Source organism: Ipomoea triloba, chromosome 9, assembly GCF_003576645.1.
Source record: "Ipomoea triloba cultivar NCNSP0323 chromosome 9, ASM357664v1".
Taxonomy (NCBI): Eukaryota; Viridiplantae; Streptophyta; class Magnoliopsida; order Solanales; family Convolvulaceae; genus Ipomoea; species Ipomoea triloba.
This window is the reverse complement of record NC_044924.1, coordinates 27,323,883-27,335,400: the sequence shown is the minus strand read 5'-3', so window position 1 is coordinate 27,335,400 and position 11,518 is coordinate 27,323,883. Positions and strand designations below refer to the sequence as shown.

The 11,518-nt window shown below is 32.5% G+C and overlaps 1 long non-coding RNA gene across 1 annotated transcript; it reads left to right on the top strand.

Annotated features, from left to right (window-relative positions):
• Positions 1 to 2,378: 2,378 nt before the first annotated feature.
• On the top strand, positions 2,379 to 3,330 carry LOC116028282. Its single transcript, XR_004100104.1, has 2 exons — positions 2,379 to 2,610; positions 3,131 to 3,330. It is a non-coding gene; the product is annotated as an uncharacterized LOC116028282 (long non-coding RNA).
• The last annotated feature ends 8,188 nt before the right edge of the window (positions 3,331 to 11,518 follow it).

Genomic DNA, 11,518 nt, shown 5'->3' with positions numbered 1-11,518 from the left:
GGGAAAAAAAAAAAAAAAAAAAAAGGTGTTAAAACTAAGGCCGGGTATGTTTGGTTCGCACATGAAAATCGGAATCGGAATGAGTATCAAATATTTGGTAATGGTAATGAATTTTGGTGAAAGTATTTTGCATTGCATGTTTAGTAGTAGGCCGGGTGGAATGAGAATGACTATTAATAGTTGGCGAAGCGATTGAGGAGGAATGAGATGAAACTCTTATTTTATTAGGGAATGAGTTTTGCTACTAAAGGGTAATCAACACCCATAGTAGTGTTCTGAAAACCTATCAACCAAACAATAACAAGTGACGTTGATACTCATTCCTGATAGCTAAACTTGTCAACTAAACACACCCTATGTAGGTTAGATAAGAGGTGGCCGATAACTGTAGTTCCAAACTTCTTTGCGAGCCTTCTCTAAGAAAAGGCTTGGTCTACACCCCTGGTTCCAAGATGTTTGATTTTTGGGAAAATTATAGCCATTATCTAAAGGTGTGTATTGAATGAAGTCTGTTTTGTGACTCTAAGGCACAAAATACCATAAGTAAACCAATCTAAGTTATCTACTGATCAATTCAAATCATCAAGAAAGTTAATAGACAGCTTTCATGATGAGTTACGTTAAATTTGAAACCTTGTGTTTATCCAAGTTCCAAGACATAATTCAATTATTCAAAACGGTTTGAGTACGTATAAATTGGTTCATTGGTTCTTAATATATATAACTTATATGATACAGAAAAATCTTACATCATCAATTCAAGAACATGATGAAGAGTGGAGTTGAGGTAAAGTAGAAAAATTCTTGTAAAGTGTTTGGGTCACAAAATTAATATTATAATACTTTACTTCATCACTCAATTCTCTTTTAGATACATAAAACTCTATCTCTACCTCCATCTTTAATCCTTTTTATTTTTGTGTCTAGGAAGTAAGAAAATAAGCTTCTCACATAATATAATCCAAAAATTGACATGCAATCCATGTTATGCATGGAAAAAGTGTAACTGTATTCTCAATTTGATTCTTTAGCTACTTACATTGATTTGAAACATGTTCAATTAATTCTTCTACAAAATTTTTAATTTCATAAGTTATATAAGAGTTGCATTATTGTTATGTATTGTAAAAAAAAAAATAATGTAAAGAGCATCCCAATTAGAATCGATCCAAGCAAAGATTAATTATTTTCTTTTCAAAGGCTCAATTTTCCTCTTCTTATCTTATCAACTTAGGAATTCTAGGATGATCCATGGCTAAAAAATGATTGGGTCAATTTTATAAATATTAGTATAAGGGAATCAATTTAGAGATTTCATGCATCTATTTTTTAATGTAACAAACTAGTTTAACCAAATATGTTCATTTTACAAACTAGCACCAGTAACTCAATTGCAGATGAGACACTAACAAAAAAAAAAAAGGCAGACAAGCAATTAAGACGAAAACAATGACAAACTTATCCAAAAGCGAATTATATCTACTATCTAATATCATACCAATTAAAATAAATATTTATATAAGAGCAACCCCATTTATGAATTTTTTTAGTAATGTTGTTGCTCTAATTGTTTTTAGTAAAGTGAAAATTAAACATTAATTTTAATGTCAACTATAATGAACTTCTCCTATATAATTTGGGTTATTAATATACTTTGAATTACTTATTTAAATATCAAGGCATTAAATGAGTCCGTGTAAAACTAGTAAGTATATACAAATAAATTAAAACTAAAAAATCTCAATAAGTTGAACTAATAATAATAAAGAATTTAAATCTGGGCATGCAATATATTGGGAAGAAACAGGAAGATGAAGAAGAAGTTGGATCAAGAATATAAACTGGGCATGCAATATGAAGTTCAGCAGAAGAATCTGCGTTAGTTGCACTTTTTATTTGTAGTGTATTAGTTATCAAGAATCAAGAACATATATATGATAGAAGTTAGAGTGGAGTTGAAGGAAAGTAGAAATTTTCTTGTAAAGTGTTTGAATTGGGTAACAAAATCAAATACTATAATGCTTTATTACTTCATCACTGATGATGAGTTCTTCTTGATGAGTTCTTCTTTAAGTAGATAAAGCTCTATAATATCTACATCCATCTTTAATTCTCTCAATTTACCATTGCTCTTTCCTTCTATTTTACTTTTGTGTTTTAGAAGCAAGAAGACATGCTTCTCACATAATCCAAAAATGAACATGCAATCAAAGATTTGCATGGAATAAGTGTACGTGTGACTATATTCCTCAGCTTGGTTCTTTTCCTTGCCGTGATTTGAAGCAAAGCAATTAATTCTTCTACAAGATTTTTAATTCCTATCTTATATAAGAGCTGCATTATTATCATGACCAAAACCAATCCAAGTAAATCTTAATTATTATCTTTTCAAAGAGCCAATTCGATCTCCGCTTCTTATCTTACCTTCAAGACATGGCAACCCAACCCCTCTCTCTATCAACAACAATGATTTCAAAACTACAAATAACTCATGTTGAAGAGAAGATCATCATACAACAAGTTAAGGATACACATAATTCAAATGGTGGCATAGATGTCGATGCAAATTCTCTTCTCAAGTTTGTGGAAGCCATTTTTAATTTCAATACGGTTTGTCAATATGTGTGCAGCGCACATTATTATAGTTTAATTTGTAGCTATTTTGTTTCTGTTTCTGATCAACATATATATACAAACAAGTCTGATGTTTTGACAATGTTGGAATTTAAGATTTGGCCAAGTTAAGGTTGTTCAATTCAATTGGACTATAATACATATAGATGGGACAAACACACTAAAAATCAAATCCAATGAATTAATTAATCTAACTCCATGAACTTATTATAGACCCATCTCTTTCTCCTAACAGACAAAATAAACATTTTGTACATGAACATCATTTGCTCTTCTTTTAAGTGGTATATATATGCCACCGGAGTAATATGAAATCTTTACTAGATGACTCTGGGAATTCTTCCCATCAACACTCTTATTGTGCTCTCAATTACTCATCTAATTTGGATAAAATTTCAGAGTCCTGCCCTTAATGTAAGCATGTAACCATAACATACATAAATTTATCACTTTATCCCGCTGTCATGGTCTGACCAATTATTTATATTATCTACAGGATGAAGACGACAACAAATAATACTAGAGTGTGTGTTCCACTTGCACCGCGTGTTAGAGTTGCTGTGATGGTCTACATGCATGTATAATGTATTATATTTGTACTTGTACGTTCTTAATTAGTTGAATATAGTTCATACTTGGGGTTGGAAACTTTTATTTATATTATTAATTCTTGATACATGCTAGTGTTGCTGATGATTTATTCTTGAATTTAAATTATAAGATTTTATTTTATTTATATTTTAATTAAAAGAATAATCCATTTGATTTCGAGGATGAAGATGATGGACTCAATGATGGTGAGAGTAAGTCCCCAATATTGGTTTTCTTTATGATGAAGTGCCATTTGAATTTTGAAAAGAGCTGACAAAACTATCTTATATATTACATGCAAATTCAAGTAACCTTCCTTGCTTGAATTTTGTTTCCTTTTCCCTATCGACTGTGTAGAAGAGATCGAAAGAGCGCCTGGAAAGATTGAAGGTATATTACTAAAAGAATCATGGTTTTCTACGTGCATTGTACCTTCTCTTTATCATGTTTCAAATATATAATTGACGCAACATCTGAGAAAATGCAAATTTTGTAAAAGATTCATCTTATCTTAACATTTAAGCCACTCAGTCTGAAAATTCTTTAGGCATATATACATACCTATAATTATTTATAAAACTTTAGTTAATTAACCAATGAAAATAAAAATAAAAAAAAATCTGAAAATTTTTAGAATGCTGGAAATGAGGAAATTGGAAACCTTTTTTCTTGTAACTAAATTGGCCATTAGTATTTCCCTCAAATTTGCCATTCTCTTGTTAAAAAAATGTTTTTGTTATTGGTATCAACCAAATATTTAAGTGGATTTCTTCAAGTACAAGAGCACGCTTTTAAATCTGGGCAATTGGGAAGAAACAGGAAGAGAAGAAGATGAAGATACAAGAAGTTCAACTCATAGTTTGATTCTGGATTACTTGAAAATTCTGGTGAGTATATGTGCACTTTATTATACTTCATAGCTATTTTTTTTTTTTTCTGTTTTTGATCTACATATACAAACATTATGATCTTTTGATAGTGTTATTTGAATCTAAGATTTGGCCAAGCTAAGGTCATTCAATTCAATTGGACTATAATGCACATGAATGAGACAAACATACTAAAAAATCAAATCCATTGAACTAACTAATACACCCATCACCATTTGTTTTCCTTTATTTTTCTTCGATGTGGACTCTTCACAGACAAAATAAACATTTTGCACATGAACATCATTTGCTCTTCTTTTAAGTATAATATGAAATCTTAACTAGACTCAGGTATTCTTTTGGTTATGTTAGTTGTTGTTCGAATATGATTTGCCCTTTCACAATCCATGTGAGAGGTATGAAGTTCAACTCGCTAGCTTAACTAGTACAGCTGAATCTGTATGTGTTGCACTTTTTATTTGTACTACTGTATTATTAGTTATTATCAAGAAGTCAAGAATTAAGAACATGATATATGGAAGAGTGGAGTTAGTTGAGGGAAAGTAGAAAAATTCATTTAAAGTGTTTGCATGTTTGGGCCACAAAATCAATATTACAATGTTTTACTTCATCACTTAATTCTCCTTTAGATGGATAAAGCTATATGTACCTCCATCTTTAATTCTTTTACCATTGCTCTTTTCTTCTTTTAGTTTTGTTTGTTGTTCAAGCTTCCAAAAATCTTAGCTATTATTAAATTGGTATGTAGACTAGACAAAATAAAATTTGTATTATATATATGATGATCATGAGGAGTTTGTTTCTTTTTTATTTCTCAAGAATAAGTAATAAAAGTAATGGAAGGAAGGAAAGAGATGGGAAAATTTTCAAAACAAAAGATAATACTATCCTTAACTTCCTTAGTTATGCTATTTTACTTTTGTGTTTTGTAAGCAAGAAGACAAGATTCTTATATAATAATCCAATAATGAAATAAATGATTATATTCCTCTTTTGTTCTTTTCCTTACGGTGAAGTAACTTCAATTAATTCTTTCACAATATTTTTAATCTTTATATTATATATAAGAGCTACGTTATCATGACCAGAACCAATCCAAGTAAACCTTAATTATTTTCTTTCCAAAGAGCCAATTCTTTTATTCATCTTACCTACATGCCAGACATGGCAACTCAACCTCTCTCTCCATCAAAAACAACGATTTCACAACTACAAATGACTGATGTTGAAGAGAAGATCATCATAGAACAAGTTAAGGATACACATAATCCTAATGGTGGCATAGATGTTGATGCAAATTGTCTTCTCAAGTTTGTGGAGGACATTTTCAATTTGAATACGTTTTGTCAATATACCTGCATTAAACTATTTTTTAAATTATTTTCTTGACAAATATATAGATTTAGTTACCATTGTATACATATGCAGCTATAGTGAATGTTTTTTTTTTATCATACAATCAGCTAAATGCAGCGCATATATAATACAAATTCATACTGTTATTATCAATGTCACCAAGTAAATTTTTATAAATAATCATAGACCAAAGAGAGATTTCTTAAATGTTCTTACTATTCCTGCTTAGAAATAGTTCCATTCTTGTTTTCATCACACTAGCTTTCTGTTAATGGAGTATGAGTTTAGGTTCCTCGAGAAGCAATGCAAGATAGTTTACCGTTTCAAGAACACATCCAAAAAGAGATTTCATTTGTTGTTTTACAACTCTCTTTCGTGGTATGGTATATATAAATCCTCCACTCATCACACAATTTTATATGAGTACAAATTAAATGATGACTTTTTTCTTTTAAATTTCATTCTCATTTTTAGATAGCATTCACTTCTGTAAGCAATGATGATAGTCACTCAACTGCCATTTATCTACTAAGTTTGTTGTCAAAGAATATGTGGCATGCTAAGGGAGTATTGTTACTCGCGTGTTTTGCGATCATTCGAGGGAAATTTAACTTAAAGTTGTCTCACCACCTTTGAGAGAATGTAGCATTTATTCTTTGGTATTTTGTTAGAAGAGATTTCTATGGAGCTTGTATTTTGAAAGCAATCTTTTTTTAAAAATGTTTAAGTGTGGGGTATTGATAGTTTATTGTAAATACTTAGTTAATTTTTTAGTTATGAATCTTCAAAAAAAAAAAAAAACAAACAAACAAACAAACAAAACAAAATAAGACAACAAACAAAAAAACAAACAGGAAAAAAAAAATCTAAGAATTAAAGTTGCAGTTGTTTCTTTTATCTATTTTGTAAAGTTTGTACTTGACTTCCATTTTTCTTTAGGGTTGCTTTGTTTTTGGATTGTAATTTGTTCCTAGAATTATACTTACAAATCTCTTCTAGTTTAAAAGGTGAATAAAAGTGAACTTCTGTCCTTTATTTAATTTTCATAGCCCTTCTTTGTTAGGTTTAACCTTTAGCGGCCCCGCTATAAGCTTAATAAAGACTTACTAGATCTTAGCATGCAAATTTTAGGTCTATATTAGGAGGACTATGAAGGGCAAGCCTATATGATGTTTTTCTTAATGCTAAGTTTTGCATAAACATAACTAAGTGCACACACTAGATTTGTCCCTAAGTAATAATTTTAATTTGGTGCTTGAATATTGTCTTGTGAATGGATCTTGTGAGGAAAATTGAGATAATTCTTGGAGTATGTTCCTTTGTGGCAAGTTTGTTCTGTGGTATGACATGTGGTACAAGAGATAGTATAAGAAACTTATGCCTATTTTTAATTTAATAATCTATTTTGCTTGAGGACAAGCAAGAGCATTAGTGTGGGGAGTTTGATACACTCTCATTTGTGCATACTTGTGTTTTAAGATAAACTTTTTGGTTCTTTGCGCGTTAAATTGTTATCTCCAATACTTATTTCCTTGTTTTCTTATTTAAACATGATCTAATTCTTGATTTGAATGTATTTGTTATGTTTATTAATGCATTAAAACCATTTGAGAGAAAATGTCGAAGCAAGGGAACCATTGGAATGTGTTAGGAGCCAACAAGGATCAACTTTGGCTTATTGCATGTCCTTGACGCGTCGAGAGCTTCCAGTGAGCAATGTTTTGGGCTACTATTTATTCACGACGCATCGAGAATCCAACCTGCGCGAGATTTCATCTTTGTAATTTTCCAATTTTGCACTTGTGATGGCTCCCACTATAAAATGCTTCGTTTCTCTCAAACCCTAGAGAAGGGTTGCAGATTTGGAAGAAAAAGAACAAGGAAAAGAATGCAATCCCAAGAGACCATAGAGTCTCAACAATGAATATCCCAAGAGATAATAACCCTTTTGGCTAGAAAAATTCATTTAAAACAACTCTTTTCCACACTTCCAAGCATGCAACCCAGAGGAAAGTTCACCAATTATTTTGAAAGGGCCACTAGCAGAGCCAACTAGTGGAACGATGTACACAAATCAACTCTAACCGTCCAACCTTATTACCTCAAGCCCCAAGATAAAGCTAATGTGAGTGGTTAACAAGGGCCTCTCCTACCCCTTAGGACCAACCGTCGGGCTGCCTGATCTCACATGGAGCTCCATGCTTTTCCGAGATAAGTGCGATGGGTGCGTGGTCCTAACGGAATAGATCTTTCCTTTTCTCATTCCCCAAGATAACGTCATCGGGCGACCCGACTTCATATGGATCTCCATGCTTTTTCGAAGAACGGTGCAATGGGTGCCCGAATCTTGGCGGAATGGCTCTCTTTCTCTTGTTTTCTCGTCTTCTAAAACCTTGTATTGGGGAAACCGACTTCACGTAGAGATCTACGCTTTTTCGAAGAACGGTGCAATGGTTGCCCCAATGTCTTAGCAAGACGGCTTTCCACACTTTATTTTTCACGAAGTGGCCACATTGGGCTCTTTTGAGTATTCGACAATAAATTTTTCCTTCACAACCCCTCACGCCACCTTCAAGAGAGCATATAAGCCTCACTTTTGCCCCAAGTTAACCAAAGATTTGTTCATTTCCGGGCTTAGCACATTTATCTTTCTAGAGTTGAAAAGTGTACACTCCCACTTCGATGCCTCCTTGACTATGGTCCAAACCAAATAGAAGGTGAACGTCATGCAAGCATACAATATAGACAATTTTAAAGTGCAAAAGAGTTTATTTCTAAGGATATTCATAATTGAGACTCAATTATTCACTTAAAGCACACATTTTCAAGCTAGACTAAACAAGATATTAGTTTCAAGCACATGCATAGTTCTACGCTAGGCATCACATATTTGATCAAAAGCTTTTAGCATGAAGTGCTTCCCTTTCCACACTTTAGAAAGGAACATCGTCCTCGATGTTCACTCTTTGAGCACCGTGGGAAAGAAATAAGGTCATTCGTCTAGTGCAATGCCTTTTCCACACTTTAGAAGTGGGCTATGGACTAAGAGGATCACAACATTGCTTTTATGAAAGACTTAAACATCATGCAATATAATGCCAAGTAACCCCCAGTTTCCACACTTTAGAAGTCAAGCATATAGGCAATCAAAATGTAGGGGAGATAAAAAGACTCCCCTTTTCCGATGCTTTAACTATTTGGTGCGGGTATACTTGGCTCATCGCACAGCACAATCTCTCATGTAAAACCATAAACTCAATGCACATTCCCAAAATTCTTGAAATAGCCATGATTAGAGAATTCTTACGCAATTTTAGGGAACTAGAAATGAAATATAAAACAATAAGGTAACTAAACTACGAAATTAAAAAAAAAAAGTGTTTATGCGAAAAATGAAATAAAGAACGTAAAGCAATTAACACTAGAGAGTAAAGTGGCACAAGATCACATCCTCGGATTGTCCGGTCCCTCTCCCTTTTGAGTCAAATGAAACCTTCTCACTTCTTCCTCCAATCTCCCAATTCGGTGTCCAACTTCTTGAAAGGCATCAAGAATTCTTTTCTTGTGTCCTCTACGCTCTCCTTCTTGCTCATCATCTACTATTATCTATATATTATTCTAAATGAAATGTGCTATAGATATTATTGGCTATCTGATTCAAACTAGCAGACAAATGCTTGTGGATTCTCAAATCAAAACCTGAAGAGTGGAAAACCCTAACTAATCACATGGCATGAGTTATTTTATTTATATATGGTTTTATGAATTAAAAAAGTTGGTTTTTATTGCTATAGGTGCCCTAAGAAAGTTGCTGATGAGGCAGGCAGAGGGCGCCTCAAATATTCAATGAGTGCAACCAGACCGAGTCTTTTTTCAAGCTAATATTGTCCACTCAGATTGGGAATAGTGTTGGAATACGGCAAGTGGGCCTACTAGAGAGGACAATGCGATATGCAGAATGCAGAATCGAACCATTTTGAATTACAAAGGTATGACGTGAAGAGAATTCTTGACATTTTGCCTGAGATGATTCCTGATCCTGGAATGGCACCATCGCAGCAACCAAGGCAAAAGAGGTGAAGAAAGAAGGCTAAAAAATGAAATTGCTGAAAGTTTCATAGTCAATCAAGATGCAGAATTCAAAGTAGTAGAGATAGAGGAATATTGGTGGGAGGATGTCTAGGCTTATTGACTTTGTCCTGAAAGATGCAAGGTACTCACATTTCTTTACTTATGCAGTTTATGTTAAATTTTGTGCACTGGTTTGTGAAAAAAAAAAGTTTTTTTTTTCTTTTCCTTGTTTGGGATGATCATGTGAATCAGTTGGTCCCTTATTTTAATTCTAGCTCAGTTGAGCTAGTGATTCTTTTGTTGCAGTTATGCAGAGCAAGGTTTCTAGACCGTCCAATTCTGTTTTTATTTATTTTTCCTATTGATATAATAATCAAAAATCATATCAAGTAAAGGTAAAAATAAAATATTGGTTACCTGTTCAAATCAAGTATTTCCTACTAATAATTGAGTTGATTGACATAGTTTTAATTCATCTATGCTTGGATGACATTGTTTCCCATCCACATTTTGACTTTTTGACTTTGTTTAGGTGGTGAGGTTCGAATTTCCAGTTTCTCTGATGCGACTAAGCTATGGTTTAATCATAAGGGTCCGTAGTTTGCTACATTTGTTAAGAGGTAATTTCTGTGCTATTGTGTTTCTATTTGTTTTTTCCTTGTGTTTTATTTATCTTAAGGGTGTGTTTGGAAAGCAGGAAAATGACTTTTGAAAAATGGGTCATTTTCCAGAAAATAACTTCATTTCCGGTGTTTGGATGTATTATGGAAAACTGTCTTTTGTGTGTTCGATTCATTTTCAATAGAATGAAAAAGAAAATAGTTTTTTGTTTAAAGAGAAAAAAATACAACAAATTAACAAAAACAAATCACAACAAATTAACAAAAAGAAATTAAAAAAAAAAAAACTAGAAACGCGTCGTCGCCGAACCAGTCGGCGACTGGTGCCCAAACTAGTCCGGACCAATTGCGTCTATGGCATATGCGTCTGGAGTACTCCAGATGCAAAAAGTCCAAAACTCCAGACGCAAATGCCCCTTTTTGTACTAGTGAAGATTTCACTAATATTGTGGTTCCTATAAGGCGCAGGACTTTGGCCATCAAGGAAGAAAATATTTTAGTTTGGTTGGTTTTACGGTATGTATGGTTTCATGTGGTTATTGGACTTCTATCTGTTTTCTAAAATACTGTTTAATTTGTGTCTAGGGTTTCTGCAATTTGCTGCTATTTAACTTAGCAATTTTGTATTGGAAGCTAATCCTATGGAATGCATGTATGCTATGTTTTGCAATTATGTAAAAAAAAACATTTTGTTATCAAATAGGTCCTTCATGAATGAGTAGAGCATATATGGGGAAGTTTACCTCTTTGTTCACCTATTTTGATTTTCTCTTTTTCAAATTGGCTCCTCATTGTAGCATCTAATTCTTTGTTGTGTAGAAGTCTTCTAATGGATATATTGTTGAAGTTATCTACATGGAAAAAAAAACATGTTTAATTTCTTGGAATAACAGACCAAGCTAAGGTTTAGGGGAAAAAAATACAAGCTACAGTCGCAGATGGATTAGAAATATCTGGAACTTGAACCAACTAGGTTTAATTCACATCACCCACTGTCATTCAAACTTCCACACTTTCAATGCAAGTAGTATATTATTTCAACAAATAGTAATCAGAACAATTATGACCACAGTATAAGCATCAAAAGTTAAACAAAGTTATGTACTATTCACAAAAATGTAAGGCCCAAATTTTGTATTTTAGCATTAAATTATAGCCCAGAAATGACCACAAATTTGAATCTAGAAGAAGGAATTAAGGAATTTGTGTTTTTTCCCCTATATTAACAAAATGAAGCTTTCAAACAAATTCCTCTGCAATTATGAAAAATAAACTTTATACTATTCATATTGAAATCTTAAAATCAATAAATATGATTCTTTAATTTGATAACTGCATGGACAAATTGGAAAAAAT